This window comes from Hibiscus syriacus, unplaced genomic scaffold, assembly GCF_006381635.1.
Source record: "Hibiscus syriacus cultivar Baekdansim isolate YM2019G1 unplaced genomic scaffold, ASM638163v2 tig00005856_pilon, whole genome shotgun sequence".
Classification (NCBI taxonomy): Eukaryota; Viridiplantae; Streptophyta; class Magnoliopsida; order Malvales; family Malvaceae; genus Hibiscus; species Hibiscus syriacus.
Window position 1 is genome coordinate 593,578 of NW_024062067.1, and position 18,574 is coordinate 612,151.

Sequence of the window (18,574 nt, forward strand, 5' to 3'; positions counted from 1 at the left end):
GTAGTTCGAAAATTTAAATGTACTAGATTGATTATGTTGATTCGATGCTGCAATTTTCAGTATTGAATTTGAATTGAGGAAAGATTAAAAGACCATTTCGAATGAAACAGAAAAGTCGAGATGAATTCTAAAAGAATTCATAATTTGTGGTTAAAAATACAAAGTTGAAAATGTTATGTGAAGTTTGATGAATTTTGATAAAAAGGGACTTAAATGGTCAATTTGAAGTGTTATGGTCAATAACGATGTTGTGACATGGAATTAGTATCGAATAAGCATCGACATACTTTTTTACGAAATTGTTTTCTATTATGTGCCTATGTTAGTAAGATTCTAACATGTGGTTTGAATTTGTATATGTTTGTATTGATGTTCATTTAGATTTTGTGCTTGAAATCAAGATCAAGCAATATTAAAGCTAAGGAAAATCTTAAAGATGGAATGTGAATTTCTAAGGAAGGTTTACAAGCTAAGGACACTAGTTGAGTGCAAATTTAATTTGTACTTAAGTTATCAAACAAACATTGGCTTGCGATGAGCCAGTAACAGAGTTACTATGGTAAGAAGTGACTCCTAATTATTATGTGTTTTGTGGTTCATGCATATTTGTTCATTTGGTGAGCTAATAGAATTAGTGAATAAGCTGGAAATGCAAATTGGTGAAATATGCCCATATTGTGATCGGAATAATAAGTTTAGAAAATCATTAAAAATTCTACATAAATAATTAGAGGATGAATCTTACATATTTAGATACATATATAAATCTAGTTTTGTTTAAAACAAACAGCTACTAATTCCAAGGAGTATACAAAATGATATGAATTTTTAATAAAGGATAGATCAAAAAATATGGTAGTAGATTCTGCTCAAAACAACTTCTGTAAGTCAGCTTTGAAAATTAATTATAAATTGAACTAGAAGAAGTGCCTTATATGGTTAGATTCTTATTTGAGTATATTTTTAAGTGGTGTAAATATAATAATTTTTAAGTGTGTATATTAATACATGATAATATTTCTTTAAAAGTAGTGCAAGTTGCCATAATTTACGATAAATTTTGTAACCAAAGTAATCGAAAGCGAAGGGATAAACATAAAGCTTATAGAGCCTTATATTTTAGACCTATAAATAAAGTGCCAAAGTGAGTGCATTATTTATTTAAGTTATATATAACCGAGGAAGACTTGTGATAAGTCAACCTCCGATGATTTAAAAGAAAATTTTGAATTAAATTATGGGATATTTCCATACTGATTAACGAAATGATTTATGATATATTTGGATATGAAATATACAATATGTTTTATATGATATTTTATGAAAATATATTTGAATGAAATTTCTAAAATGATTTTTAAGCAAGAACGACTCAAAGTATGTTATATGATATTTGTATTTTTAATTATGGATGGTTTCAGATATGAATTGCCCAATGCACTGGTTTTGATAAATGATATTGAAAAATGCTACTGATTGGAAATGTTGAATTATAGATGATATGGATTTAAAGTAAAGCTCATTGAATGTTGCATTGAGAGTCGTAGGTACAATTTGCATGCCATGAGGTGGAGTGATTCTGATTTTAATTTTGATCTGGTACATTCTGTATGTCACCGTTGGTGCAAATGATATGATTGCACTTGGAGTGCATAGCCTGAGTTTGATGAAAGCACTGAAGTGCTTATTGCACACACTCGTCTGACTCACATACCTTGTATTCTCATAAATATACATTGGGCTATGAATATGAAAGTAAAGTTATGAATCTGAAAGTAAAGCTATGAATATGAAAGTATAGTTATGAATCTGAAAGTAAAGCTATGAATCTTAAATAAATTATGAATTTGGAAAGTTCTGAATCTGAAAATGAAAGTTCTAAAATATATCTGAATGAAAAGAATATGACATGATTATTATGTTTGATATTGATTATCATGGTTTTGAAAAAATAATGAGATGGATGCTTTTTAGGTTTCTGATGAGGAATAGCAGCTTGAATAAGTCGGTTTAAATATTTAATGATTTTATTTAAATTCATGTTTAAAGTTTTAAATTATTATAATATTATTAAGTTGTTTTATATATGATATCACTTTAGGTTATTTATAATGTCTCACTAAGTGTATACTTAGCGTGTGATGATTTTCACGCATAGGTATAGAAGAGCAAACGAAGTAAGGAGTTGAGCTTGGCATTAATCAACCAAGAATAATTACAGGTATCAGTAATGACATCTGATTATTTTAATTTCCTAAATGGCAAGTATGCGAATAAGATATACTTGCGGTATATATAAATATGAATCTAAGATATGTGAATAAAAAATATATTTTTATCAGAATACGAAACATTTTAAATTAGATGATTATCGACAGTTTATTTTATGATAGAAAATAATATAGAACTATCTAGTTGATGCCTAAAACTATTATTGATTTGGGTGATCTAAATATTATATTATGATTTTACATGGCTAATTTATTATATTGAAAGAATTAAATTGGATAAGTTTTAAAGAAGTAAATTTGTATCGATTTTTAAGTATAAAATGTTTGTAAATATTATGTGACATCTTTAACTCGTATTCGGGTACATATACGGATTAAAGGTGTTACATTTATTAGTATTAGAGCTACATGTTTAGATGCATCTCGACCTAAATCGAGTCAATTTTATGTTGAAAAGTGTATACATGCCATTAGGATGTCATCGTTACTGATATGATGTTTAAACTATTTAATTGAATATCACTCCTGACTAATGAAAGTGAATAAGTGAATAATGATTGTAACGTAGTTAATTACGATCCTCATGTTCAGTAGGATTATAGTAATGCATTGATACAATAGGAAGTGCAAATATAAGATTAAAGAAAGAGACATTATGATGGAATTGACCCTAAGTGACATGGGTACGACTAACTCAGTCAGAGTGTGATGGTGAGTTGTATTTGTAGATAGTAATTATCTGTTAAAGATTTAAAGTGTTGAGTTTTGATGGATTTAATATAGTTAACTAACGAAGAATTTAAGGTAATTTTTAGAATTGACTGATTACTCCTATTATGTTACAATGAGTTATCACTTAAAGCGATTGATTTTAAAAACTCCAAGGAGTTTTGAGATATTAGTTGTACGAAAAAAGAGTAAATATATTTCCTAATGTGATTATGGTGGTAACTATTACGAAGTTATTACTATAAGGTTGTTAAGCCTTTTTAGTAGATGAGGTGGATACTCAAACTTTCATAGTTAAGTTGAAAGATATTCCAACTGTTTGGGAGTATCCAAATTTGTACCCGTAAAAGTTACCTGGATTACTTCCAGATTGAGATGTAGTATAAATAAAATAATATAGAGGAGCTATCGGATACTACATTTATTTCTATTACCTTGTATTGTTTGGCTCCGATTGAACCCAGAGGCTTAAAAGGTATAATCATTAGAGTTGTTAAGATCAAATATTTACAAGACTAAGTGTTCATCTAGGAGCAACAATATTAATTTTGAAAAAGAAAGACGAGTCTATGCAATTATGCATGAATTATTTTCAGTTAAAATGAAATAATAGTAAAGAAGAAGTATCATCTTCTGAAGATTAATGATCTATTGATTAGTTAAAAAGGTACATTAGTGTTTCTCAAGTCGGATCTCTTATATGGATATTATTAGTTAAAGATGAGGAAGAAGATCTTCCTAAGACAATTTTTAGAATTCGATATGAACACTATGAGTTTGCGATAATTTCGTTTGGTTTAACGAACGTTCCTACGACACTAATGGATTGGATAAACCGAGTATTTCAGTTATACTTAGATTAATTTGTGGTAGTGTTCATTGATTTTATTGTGATCTGTTGTAAGACCAGGGAAGAACACAATGCATGTCTTTGTATAGCTCTTCCAGCTATTCAGGAGAAAAAAATGCATGCTAAGTTGACAAAGTGTAAATGTTGGTTGTCTAAGGTTGTATTCCTTGTCCATGTGGACTCAGTTGAGGGGATAAGAATTATATCAAAGAAGCAAGAGATATAGTTGAATGATAAAGTTCAAATAATGTTTTTGAATTTCAAAGTTTCTTGGGACTTGTTGGTTATTAACAAAGGTTCGTGAAGAGCTTTGTAATGATAGTCTTCCCTCTGATCAAGCTACTGAGGAAAGACGTGTTATTCACTTGGATTGATAAGTGACAAGAAAACTTTGAGATGTTACAAGAAAACTGACACAAGCTGCAATGTCAGTGTAATCATAATATGGACAAGATTATGTGATTTATAGTAATGCGTCTCATAATGGTATGGGATGTGTAATACCCATTCCCCGTATATGTCCCCGTACATGAGTCATACATGTCACGTGACTTTTAAAACATTATTGTACTTGAAAACCAATAAAATATTTTTTCTTATAAAATGATTTAATATTATAATATTTAAAATGTTCGTTCATTAACTACTAATATATAAATAGCATTTTGAAACCCATCACATAGTAGCTTAAGTTCAAATATAATATAGTACTACAAACCAAATACCATATGTCCTATCAAACCATCATATAATAAGTAAATACATGTCGACTAGTAATATCAAAATAAACATCTAGAGATGTCATACTATTACTGATGAGGCAATTCTTGACAGGTGATATTGGTTGCACTTCTCACTGCGATCGTACGCTATTACCTACGCATGAAAATCGTCACACGCTAAATATTCACTTAGTGATGCATAATATAATAAATGAGGCATATTAAAACATAAGTATTTCATATAAAATCAAAATATAAGTTTATTCGTATAAAATATATTAACGCATAAAACTGACTTGATAGGCCAATTTTCCATCAAATAACAAGCGAAACAGTATTTCGTATGCCTAGCATGCTTATCAATCGGTATATTCCAAAATATCCATTCATATCCCAATATATCACAAATGGGAATGAAAGGTACACAATATCTCCAATGCATCACAATGACATATAAGTACTATGGTACACAACGACACTGTACTAACCATTTCCAGAGTAGTAATCCCGTACGACTACCATCCTTGCACACTAAGTGAAATAGTACGCAAAGTACTACTCCAAGTACACAAAGTACTGGTACGAAAATGCAATAAAGCATTAAACAAAATCGATAGATATCCATCACACACCAAGTATGACAATTACATACATAGTGCAATAGTACACAAAGTACTACTACAATACCACCTTATTTATGGTATTACTATTGTACCTATGACTCTCCAAGTACATACAATAGGCTTTAAAATCTAAATCACATGTTAAACATTTATTACAAACGATCAAATAATAATAATTTGTGTGAAACACATCCATTCATTTTAGGGCAGTTCATACCCTAAAATCATTCATAAAATAATTTTCATAAACTTTATGAAAATATTTCAAAATGCGTTAAAACATATTCAAATAAAATAATCAAGTTTTACTCATCGCAAGTCTTCCTCATATCATAGAAGTACATAATAAATGCACTCACCTGGTTCACTATTATTCCTTACTGTCAATATCCGATTACTCTTGGACTTTTTACTTGCCTTTCGCTTTGCTTGTATCACAGTTTTGATCACGATCTACACAAGCATCCATACAAGCGCATACAAATATAAAAGACATGTTAGTACTCTTACTAACATTTTATATATGATAATAATACCCAAAATAGTATTATTTTTTCTCAAAATCTTCTAAAATTCATCTTAAATTTTCCTTTTTACTCATAATGGGCCTTTGCCATTATTTCCTTCAATTCAAGACCCAAATAAGCCCAATAAATTTCCAACATTAAATTTCCAGCCCAATATCTCAACAATACCATAATTACCACTTAAGCCACTAACTTTCCCAATATTTACCATTTAATACTTGAACTTTACCAAATTTACAAAATGTCTAAATTTCACATTCTAACTTCAATTTAAGCCCTCAAACAGTAATTTATTGCAATGTGCATCAATTATTGAGTAATTATACATTCAGCCCATAACTTTTCAAAATAGTCGAATAGGTCCCTTAACTTTTAAAAAAATACAAAATGACCCAAAAATTTTTCCAAGGCTTTTAGTACCTTTCAAATATCATTTCTAAGCCATGGAAAGTTTTCCACAATTTTTCCCAACTTTTTTTCTCAAGGCCAAATGGTATATAGTTTAGGGTTTCAAGATTTTCACTAGATTCAAACATGAAATCAACCTAGATTCAACGTTTCAAGACCTCTAAAATCAAAGTCCTAATCAAATTTCAACAAAACACTTATTTCCCCTAAAGCTAGGGTTTGTTCGAATTCAACATGACCTTATATAGCCATGTACAAGTGATTTTAATCATCAATCATGCTTGTATATTACTCTACACCCTAAAAAAATCAAAATCCTTCATCAATTCCATAAACCTTAATGTGAATATAAACCCTAAAAGTTTGGATCTTTCAACTCAAGCGATATTAGCATGCAATATTGGTACCAAATGATAGCATTTTTCGCGTAGAACAACTTTCTATTTCACGGCATAATCCAAAACCTAAAGCAAATTGTTCAAAAATTGAAAGGAGATTTTCTCTTACCTTAGGTTGGGGTACACGGCTTGGTTGCTGAAAAATGACATAAGTTTCATGAAATTTCTCATGAATTTCATGTTAATTTACCTTATATTAAGCTTAAATGAATTAAAAATTCATTTAATGTGAAATGTACATTTTACCATTAATGAAAATTGATATTTACAATAATACCAAGACACATAATCTTATCATCTTTCCAAAGTCAAAGATGAACAAAATATTTTATCCTTTTCCAATTTAACCAAGCAACTTTCCAAAAATTGCAATCTTGTCACTTTGTTCCAACGATCCAAATTAAACATGGAAATAGATCATCAAATCCAATTATCCATAATATTTTCCATCATTTTAAAATGTGGAAATAATATTTTTAAGCTTAATTTATCATCCTTCAAATTTTCCCAAAATTTCTATTCGATCTTATTTACCGAATTCATATCGGACTTTAACCAATTGTAGTTTTTAACATAAATTATGAATCAGGAATCTAATTTCAATAAAACCCCACTCTCAAGAGTAAAATATCCATTTAAGGAATAAAAATTATTTTTGGGAAAATTACCACTTAGGTCCTTGAACTTTTCCAAATTTTATACTTTGGTCACTAAACTTTCAAAAATTATGTTTTGGTCACTAACTAAAATTTGAGGTATTACAAGATGTGTGCTTATGCAAGAGGAAAAGTTAAGGTTTATGCTTCAAAGCAACTAGAGAATCATGAAAGAAATTATCTGACTCATGATTTCGAGTTGGCAACAATTATATAAAGCCACTATCTATATGGTAAGTGTAATATCCCAAAATTGGGGTTAATGACTAAATTAAAAGATTCTAAAATTTAGTACCAATCTCAGAAAAGATTAAAAGGTTAGGGACTTAAATGAAAAATGTTGATGTTGAATTTAATAACAAAGTTTGAAAGTAATAAGGGTAAAATGGTATTTTCTAAGGAAGGATTTTATTTCTCCCTTTATATAGGAGAGCAACACGTGGTATAGAGATAAAGGAAAGAAAATTCTGGAGTTTGTTTTCTCTTCTTCCTCTTCTCTTCTCGTAAGCTCCATGGCAAAGGTAAGTTGGTTTCAAGTTGATTAATTCTTTCATTTTAAAGTTGGTTTTGATTCTTATAGTGATACAAAAGATTAAGGAAAACTTAAGATGGATTAAAACTCAAAGATTATCAAGTTATGAGAGATTGAAAATAAGAGGTTTTAAATTGAAATATTGGAAAAGAGTTAGTAATTGAAGTTGGAAGTTAAATTTGACTTGTCATCTATGAGAAAAAGAAGTTATAAGAATTAGAATTAAGTTTAGATAACATGGAAAATGTGGTAAAATTCTTGGTTTTAAGGATTTGGGAAATATATGGAAGAAAATAAGGTGTTGGAAAGATAGAAGTTGGTTAAAGTGATCATAGTTAAGTTTGGTAGCATAACTAGGGCTTAATACTGGAAAATTTGGGTGAAGTGTTGATAATTTTCGGGTAAAAACAATATATTCTGGGTAGGTGCATCAATGCACTATAAATGTGTACCGATGCACTAAGAATAATTTTGAATATGCATCGATGCACACTGGAAGGCATCGATGCATGGTAATTTCAAAGCTATTTTGTGTACCGATACACCTATAGGAAAAAGTGAATATTGGTATGTTAAATTCATTCAAGTTATTAGCATCAAATTACAAGGTGTAGATATCTGATAATTACCTTAAAATGTGTATTTATGTAGATATCGAGCACGAACAAGTTCCAGAACGATTATTAAGTTAAAATTCGATCGAAAGAAAGGAAATTATAATAGTGGATTGGAACTTAGTGAGGCCAAGGTGAGTGCATATTAGATAGCATATGATGTTTAATGGAAATAAGACTTGCGATAAGTCTATTTCCTATAGTGTTATGCATGAATTCATGAACCTGAGCATGTATTTGCTATGAGTGTCTGAGCTATATGTTATTGTATGTGTGTGACATGATTTGAATGAATGATAATATATATATAGCATATAAGAGATTAAGTGAATGAACCTAGATGATAAACATGATAATATATATATATATATATATATATATATATATATATATATATATGTTTTTGTAATCCATGCAAAGTAATATGAGCTATGGGATATATGAATATGAAATCATATGAGAACTGAACTATGTGATATGAGATATATGAAAGAGAAAGTACATATAATAGGTGAATCATATGAAAATGTTCTACGTGTAAATGAATCATGTGTCTATAATTATATGTGATATGTGATTTATATGACAGTGAGCAATGTGAAAGAACTATGAGACTACGTGTATATATGAATATGTGATAACATAACTATTAATACCCATGTTATGTGACATGAGAGCTAGAGTTATAGTTGGCATGCCAAGAGTCAAGGGTATACGCGGTCCTTCAGAACATATATGTATTCTTTGGAACCTGTGTGAGGTCTTTTGAGACACATACTTGATCTATGGCATATGTATATGGTTCATAAGGAATTCCTACCTGGTAATGGCACTTTGGTGCATTTCTACGCGGCACTACGGTGCAATTCTATGTGGCACTTAGGTGCATTTATACGAGCTGTGGTGACAACATAGTGCACAACCTCACAGTACTCACATACCTTAAGTTCTCAGTAATGTACATGGGCTAATAAAGAGATAATAGAAATAAATTTGATATGATTGTTATGTAATTGTGTGCTTGAATATGAGTGTAATGGTTGTATGTATTACATATGTTATTATCTATGTTAAAAATTATGTTCGTTTGATATGTTGGAATATAAGAGATTATAATGAACTTATATGATATGTTTCAAGCAATTACATGAGAAATGTTATGAATTCCATAAGTATAGTTATGATTGTATAGTGAGAATATACTTTGTAGATGAACGAGTATAATAGAATTATACATGGAAATTAGAATTTAGATAAATTAATGGAGATAAATAAATAGTACATCAAACAGGAAATATATATAGAAATAGGTTGTGTAGAAAATTTCCATATGTTCCAATGAAATGAAGATTTAAAACTGGTTCAATTCTTAAGTGATATAAAACATAGTACAAAGATCTAGGAAATGAAATCATATGAGAACATTATAGAAATTAAAATTGTAACAGGTTATGATAATATGTTTATGTGACAAATTGTGTGAAAATGAACTAATAGAATATAAAGAATTAGTACACAAAGATATGGTATAGAATATGTAGCAAGAGTCTATGAGTTATATGATAAATAAAAGTAATTGGAAATAAGAAATAAGATAGATGACTATAGTATAGATATTATATGACTAAGAATTATGAAAAAGTGAATGAGTTAAAGGATAACAAGTGAATGTGTTATATGTTGAGTAAGGTAAAATAAATGATTTTATGAGCATGAACAATACATAATACTATATGATACAATGATATAATTGTATGTACATATTTGTTACATGAATGTGTATATGGGGTTTTATGATTTGATTGTATGGAGTATGCATTAATTGTTAAGAGTTATAGTTACCTTGTATGTTTTATATACCTCACTAAGTCATCGACTTAGCGTGTGAGTGTTTCACACGTAGGTTTCTGGAAGTGAAGCAGCGATAGTCAAGGCAAGGCAGGTCAGCCTCTCATTTCCTATCATTTCCTATGATCAGATCAGAAAAGAGTTTAGAATTATTTGTATTTGGTTATTGAAAATAGTTGGCATATAATTAATGTTTTGAATTATATACGCTCTGATCATTTTTGAAGATACTTTTATTTTAATGATATGAATTATGAGCTTATATTCAATAAAAGTGGAATTTTTCATATTGGTATACAAATATAAGTTTTGAAAAGTCAATGTGACACCTCGAACTCGGATTCGGGTCAGATACGAGTTGGGGGTGTTACAGTAAGTAACGTTATAACTATACGGATCTTGTAATTCGATAGTATGTATTAATTTGAAGGAGTGAAAATAAAGGAAATGGATTAAATTCCTTAAAATATGATGATGTGCTTATTGACTATCACCATGAAAGGCTAATGTGGTTACAAATATGATAAAGCTGAATTTTGTTCTAAGAGTTTTGAATGCAAGATTGTCTTTAAAGAAAAAGGGTGCTTTAATTGAAGAATTAAATATAAAACCTATATTATTAGATTAAGTAAAAGATTCTTAAATAAAAGATGAAAATTGTTGTTTTTCACAAAGATAGAACAAATGGAAAAAGTTGAAACCAAAGTCCTTGAAGTTAAGTATGATGGATGTTTGTATTATTGAGATTGGTAGTAGGTATGAAAAGAGCTATCACCGAGTTTGTTTCTAAATGTTTAACATGTCAACAAGTTAAAGTAGAGCATTAAGCGTCTTCTGGATTGTTGTAACCGATTTTCATCCCTTATTGGGAATGGAAATGAGTTACAATGGATGTTGTAACAGGTAAAGATTATTCAAGATAATCTCAAGATAGTTATTGATCAACAACAGTCAGATTTGAAAAGAAAAGAGATCTTTTATTAAGTTGGTGATAAGTTTTCTTTAAGTATCAATCAAGTCATCTCATGATATCATATCAGAGAATATTAAAATTCAGTCGAAGTTTGACTTATAAAATCAATACTTATTAAAGTTTGCTAGAGAAATCAAAGGCTAAAAAAAGCTAATTGGAAAAGATAGCATGATATGAAAAAGCAATATATTCATCTATTTAAATCATCTGCGTATTGAAAATTAGAGGAAGAATTTTCTAAAGGGTGAAGAATTGTAATACCCCAAAATTTTGGTTAGTGACCAAAATGTAAATTTTGAAAGTTAGTGGCTAAAGCATAAAATTCGAAAAAATTAGGGACTTAAGTGGTAATTTTACCAAAAAGAATTTTTATTTAATAAGTGGATTGTTTACTCGTGAGAGTGTGGTTTTATTGAGATCAGATTCTTGATTCAGAATTGGTGTTAAAAACTAGAAAGTGTTAAAGTCCGATAAAAATTCAATAAATCAAATTGAATAGAAATTTTGAAAAAAAATTGAAGGATGATAAATTAAGCTTAGAAATATTATTTTCACATTTTAAAATTTTGGAAAATAATATGGAGTATTGGATTTGAGAAATAATTTCCATGTTCAATTTGGACCGTTGGATGAAAAATGACAAGATTGAAATTTTGGAAAAACTGCATGGGCAAAGTTGTAAATGGTAAATTAATTTGTTTATATTTGACTTTATAAATATGATAAGGGTTATGTGGCTCGGTATGGATGTAATTATCAAGTTTTCATTAATGGTAAAATTGTCATTTCTCATTAAATGAATTTTATATTCACTTAAGCTTAAATACATTATAAATTAACATGAAATTAACTAAAATTTCATGAAAACTTGGCCATATTTCTCCTTCATTTCGTGGCCTTCATACCCTAGGTAAGAGAATTTTTATTTTTCATTTTAAAGTCAATTTATTATGTTTTTGGATTAAGACGTGAAATAGAAAATTGCTCTATTCGATGAGCTCTATCATTTGGTACCATTATTGTATGCTAATCTTGCTTAAGTTCAAAGATCCCAAATTATAGGGTTTATGTTCATATTAGGGTTTATGGAACTGGTTATGGAATTTGAGGTTTTTGAGGTTGTAAAATCATTTCCAAGCTTGTTTGATGATTAAATCACGATCAAACATCCTAGAAATGTGTTTGGTAGTTTTAGCCTAACCCTAAAAATTAAGGAAAGTTGTGATTGATTGTGGAGATTTTGTAAGGTTGAATAGATGTTGATTTCATGCTCGAATCGAATCAAAACCAAGTGAAATTATGGAACCCTGGACTTGTATTATTCGACCTTGGCTTTTGAGGATGAGAAAAACTATGTAGGGTTTGAAAATGATGTAGAAAGTATTATACAAACCTTAGAAAAATTTGGGACCATTTTGTAATTTTATGAAAGTTGGGGGACCTATTTGGTAATTATGGAAAATTATGGGATCTATGTGTAATAATTCAATAGTTAATGTACTCTACTGGAAATTAATGTTAGAGTGTTGAAATTGATGTTAGAATATGAAATTGGATCATTTTGGAAAGGTAAGTTTGGTGAGTAGTTTGGAAGAGAGTTTAAAGGTAATTATGCAATTTGAAATGTACTAGATTGATTATGTTGATTCGATGCTGGAATTTCCAGTATTGAATTTGAATTGAGCAAAGAGTAAAAGACCATTTCGAATGAAACAAAAAAGTTGAGAAGAATTCATAATTTGTTGTTAAAAATGAAAAGTTGAAAATGTTATGTGAAGTTTGATGAATTTAGATAAAAAGGGACTTGAATGGTCAATTTGAAGTATTATGGTCAACAACTATGTTGTGACATAGAATTACTATCGAATGAGCATCGAAAGAATTTTAGGAAATTATTTTCTATTGTGTTCCTATGTTAGTAAGATTATAACATGTGGTTTGAATTTGTATATGTTTGTAATGATGCTCATTTAGATTGTGTGCTTGAAATCAAGATCAAACAATATTAAAGCTAAGGAAAAGATTAAGGATGAAATGTGAATTTCTAAGGAAGGTTTACAAGCTAAGGACACCATGTGAGTGCAAATTTAATTTTTAAATATGTTATTGAACAAACATTGGCTTGCGATGAGTCAGTGACAGAATTACTATGGTAAGAAGTGATTCTTAATAATTATGTGTTTTGTGGTTCATGCATATTTATTCATTTGGTGAGCTAATAGAATTAGTGAATAAGTTGTAAATGCAAATTGGTGAAATCTGCCCAGGTTGTGATCAGATTAGTAAGTTTAGAAAATCATCATAAATTCTACAGAAATAATTAGTGGATGAATCTTACATATTTGGATATGTATATCAGTCTAGTTTTGCTTAAAACAAACGGCTACTAATTCCAAGGAGACTAAAGGTTATGAATTTTTAGTCGAGGATAGGTAAAAAAACAGGGTAGCAGATTCTGCTCAAAACAACTTCTGTATGTCAGCGTGTGATGATTTTCACGCGTAGTTAAATAAGAGCAAACGAAGTAAGGAGTTGAGCTTGACATCAATCAACCAAGAATAATTACAGGTATTAGTAATGACATCCTATTATTTTAATTTCCTAGATGGCATGGTGCGAATAAGATATGCATGCGATATATAGTTATGAATATAAATATGAATCTAAGATATTTGAATAAAATTTTATATTTTTATCAGAATAAGAAACATTCTAAATTAGATGATTATCAACAGTTTATTTTAAGATAGAAAATAATACAGAACTATCTTGTTGATGTCTAAAACTATTATTGATTTGGGTGATCTAAATATTATATTATGATTTTACATGACTAATTTATTATATTGAAAGGATTAAATTGGATAAGTTTTAAAGAAGCAAATTTGTACCGAATTTTCAACTATAAAATGTCTGTAAATGTTATGTGACATCTTTGACTCGTATTCGGGTATATATACGGGTTAAGGGTGTTACACACGTCTCCTGAAGCAAATTCGTTGTGAAGATACTCAAGTCCCTTCGCTATTCCTCGCACAATCTTCACTTGGGTCGAGCAATCAAGTCCACAGATGATTCGTCATCGCATGGAGAATTTCATGGTTTTATTAGAATCAATGCATGATATTGTGGTTAAAAAACAAAGGCAAAAGTTATAATTTTGTACCATGCTAATGCTAAAGCCAATTGTCGTTATGAAGGTCAAAATGGCGACTAATGTTGTGGTCGGAATCTGAGTTCATTGAGCTTGATATAAATTTGATCAAAACTACATCGTTTTGGTATAAATTTGATTTTTTATAAGATCTTAAATTATATTTTTATGTTAATTGTCACGTCATAATACCATTAGAAAATTAATGATTGAATGACAAAAAAATGCAACGTATAAAAATATAGTTATTAAATTAAAAAAATAGAAATACAGTGAGTAAAATAAGATAATAAAATTCACTGAGTAAATGTATAATTTACTATATTTTAAAGGGTAAATTACAATGCTCTTCACTAAATTTTATCATCTCTCCTATTTTGCTCATCGTACTTTCAATTTTTCTATTTTGCTCACTGAACTTTACAGATTAAATCGTTTTGCTCATTCTGCTGTTAATTCTCTAACGGTGTGATGATGTGTCATTTTTATTATTATTTAATCGTCAATTACAACGTTCCTCACTAAACTTTACTCTCTCTCCTATTTTGCTCACCCAATTATAAGGTGGCTGGATACCATTGTCACCCACCGTCGACCGTTGTTGATGGGGGTCGTTTGGTCCCAAAATTCATGGGTCGGTTCGCCTCGACCCCTTTAGTCTGAATATGGTGATTTTTTCACTAAAAATTTTCCCAAAATCCGTGAATCTAGACTGAAATATTTTGGTTTCCTCACTTCCAATCTTCGATTCGTTGACGTCAGAGCAAGTTTATAAAAAATGGAGGTTAGATTCGGACTCATAGTCTCGAGGCAAAACGACCCATGCAATTTAGGACCAAACGATCACCATCTACGGTAATCGACGGTGGCCAGGGTGACATCCAACCACCTTTTATTTTTATTTTATAATTAGGTGAGTAAAATGGGATAGATAATAAAGTTCAATAAGAAACAATGTAATTTATCATTTATATTTTTCAATTATTTTATATTAAATAATAAGAAAAATAACATATCATCATACCGTTAGAGAGCTAACGGTAGAATGAACAAAATAATTTAATATATAAAGTTTGAGGAACATTATAATTTACTCTTTTTAAAATGAGCGTAACAACGAAAAATCAAAGCATCCAAACAGTAGATGCCACCTAAGCAAAACATCCATCTATTAAATACCAAGAAATTTTATATTTGCACGTGTCAAAATGTAAGTGGTTAAGAATCTTTCTGTGGACAGTGTATTCCTCTGTCATTAAACCTTTTTTAAGTCCCGACACGAAATTTCAAACATTTAACAGTAAAAACTAAGGATAAAGTTTTCAACACGCAGAATGTCTGCTTTAAAACTCACCTCCAATATAGTACCGCCACGTGGTGAAAAGTGGTCCAGCTAAAAATACTTATACTTCCTAAGTTACACGTGTGATAATATAATTAGTCGTTGATGTGTTAAAAAAAGCGTCGTTGTACGATTAATTTTTATGAAAAATATTTAATATTTGTCATTCTGGTACAATAAACCCCAAAGCTTCCTCTTCAGTCTCCTCTCGTCAACGTTTCTGTAATTTTTATTCTTTTGGAGATTTGTTTCAGTTACAACTACAAGAAAGAGATTTTCTATTTTACGGAAATGCCCTTCTTCTTACGTTAAAACCCAGTTTTAATTCTCCATGTAAACATTTAAAAAAATGGTTTGACAGTTTGTTTCCCCTTCTCTTTTGTAGGGTTGGATGTTGTTAGCAGGTGCACGAAAACCCTAATATTTCTGTTCATTTTCTTATGTTTTTGCAGTTTTTTTTTCTCTATTTTTAAAGGTCTAAAGACTATGTAAAGAAAGATTCTTCAAGGTGAAGGTGAGAGCTTTGGCTTTGATCTCTAATTCTTTGCTTTTTTTAGCTTAACTTTTGGTTAGTTTGTAATGGATTTAGTTCTTGAGAGGGTTTTAGTTTTTAAATTTATAATGTGGATTTTGAAATTTTAGTGAACAGGTGGAGTGGGTTTTGTTTGGATTAAGCATTTGAGTAGAATTTGTAGAATGCATTTTTTAACTTTAAAAAAGTTCTTTTTTAAGGGATCCGAGCTTTGATAAATTTAATAGCATGCAATTGTCAAATAAATCAAATTCTTTGGTATTACCTTTTTTTTATCTAAGATTCTAAGTCAAGTTTGAGAATCAGGTTAACTATGCTGTAATGTAAACGACTGTGTTGGCTAATATGGAAAGATGAATAAATGCATTGATTGTTTGTGCATTATGAGGAACTTTGATGTTTAAATGGAAAGTCTAATTTAATAAAAGTGTGATTCTTCATTCTATTTATTGTCCTAAAATTCACTCCACTTCATAGATGGTACGTCGCATATCTGTGTTTCAAGTTTCCCCACCCATTGATAGGACCTCAAACTAGCATATTTACTTTCTTCTATTGGAGGCTCCAACACCGATTTAGAGCTACATTCGGCATGTAATTAAGATAAGATATTTATTCATCCATGGTTGAAATCTAGCTCTGAGAGCTCTCTAGGACGTTGTTATCGTATCTGTCTCTTAGTCGACAAAACGAAAGAATTTCGAGCTAAAATGTAATTCAATCCAAAATATTGCAGATTATGGATCATACTCAGATATCTCCCTTTTTATTTATGGGAAAGTATAATTTTCACTTAAAACTATAATTGAGAGCCAGCAGTTGATCCACTCCCCTGAGTTTCCTGGGAATTGCTGCCAGATAAGCCGGCTAGAATGTGTTTTAAGACATGAGTTTGCAGTGAAACCTTAGCTCTTCTTTGCTTGATTTGTTAATTTAGATTTTGAGCTGTTAGTTTTCAAGTCATTCATTGTTTGCTCTTTCATATGCTGTTAATCTCCATCCCCGACTGTTTTTGCCAATTTTATGGTTCATAAACTCGATATTAAGCTACAGAAACATGGTGTGTAATTATGATGTTTTGTTTAACCAGGATATAGGATCATTGTTTCTTTTGCTTGGGGGGACAAAGATCCTGACAAAGCAGTGTCGTTGCATACACTCACCTAGTTGTCAATGAACAAAGGGTCATCTAAGTGAAGATGTGATTTTCCTAGTGTTTCAAGCAACTCAACTGGAATCCGAAATTGTTTGCCTCTCTTTCATTAGTATGCAAATGGCTCGATGATCTTGCCAAGAGAGTACCGTGGAAAGAATTCTGCAAAACGAGGGCCCCAAAGATGATGCTTGACCTGCAGTCTAGTGGAAGTCACAGTGTTGATGGGAACTGGAGAGCAATTGGAAAACTGCTTATCTATTGTTCAGGTTGTAGTGGCGGTCGCTTGTTCAGCAGTGTTCAAATACCTGGCCATTTTGTTTACAGGACCAGGATCTCAAGGACTTAAGGCAAGAGCTTCCTTTTACCACAATTTTCCGACCCCTGTGAACATCTGGACCAAGGGGAAGAGGGTGATGTGGGATTTTTCCGAGGAGTTTTCAAGTCATTCTTGGTTTCAAAGGTTCGGAAGATGTTGATTGACAGGGCAGCAAAGCTTCATCCAACAGCTGCGTGCCCTTATTGTAAGGCAAAGTTGTGGGACATGCTGCAAGCTAAAATGATACCGCAAAGTGCAAGCTGTAGGCTGGGTGCCTATGAAGATTGCATCGAGTATTACGTGTGTCTTAATGGACATATGCTTAGCATCTGCACCCTATTACCCTTGTCTGATTCTGAAGAGGCATCTGGATCGGAGTGAGTGATTGAATGCAAATCAGGTAATATCATGCAACAGGAATTTATATAACGAGCAATGCATATGGTGTAGGTTAATAATCTATTATTAGGAGTTTATGCGAGTTCTTAGCTGACAAAATATGCCTATATCTGACTAAATGTGTATCGTGTTCTTCGCAGTTTGTTTGACATTTCATGTGTGGATTGATCTCCTGGTGGACCAGATATAGATAGAGGGGAGACAAGATGGACTTTACTATCTCTGGACCCGAAAACCAACCATTGTAACTCGGCGTCTTCTCTCTAGTACTTTGCTACTTCGTCTAAAGTCCTCACCGAGTGTTTCCTAAAAAGGTTAGAAGCTATAGCTAACCATTTTTGCTTATTTCAATTATCCACTGATTCAGTGGTGAGTGTGAAACTAATACCTGCACTGTGTGCATTTATCATGTATGGCTCATATGTGTGTTGCATAGCTGATTGGCATCTCCATTCATGTAGTAGTTGTTTAGATCATCCATTCCTTTGTTGGATCGACTCACAAGCACGTTTAGTCTTGATTATCTCCTAGGGTTCTTGCCCATTTTCTTATTAGTTCTTTTGA

General features: G+C 30.6%; 1 pseudogene; it reads left to right on the plus strand.

Annotated features, from left to right (window-relative positions):
• Nucleotides 1-17,196: 17,196 nt before the first annotated feature.
• On the plus strand, nucleotides 17,197-18,479 carry LOC120199957 (annotated as a pseudogene).
• The last annotated feature ends 95 nt before the right edge of the window (nucleotides 18,480-18,574 follow it).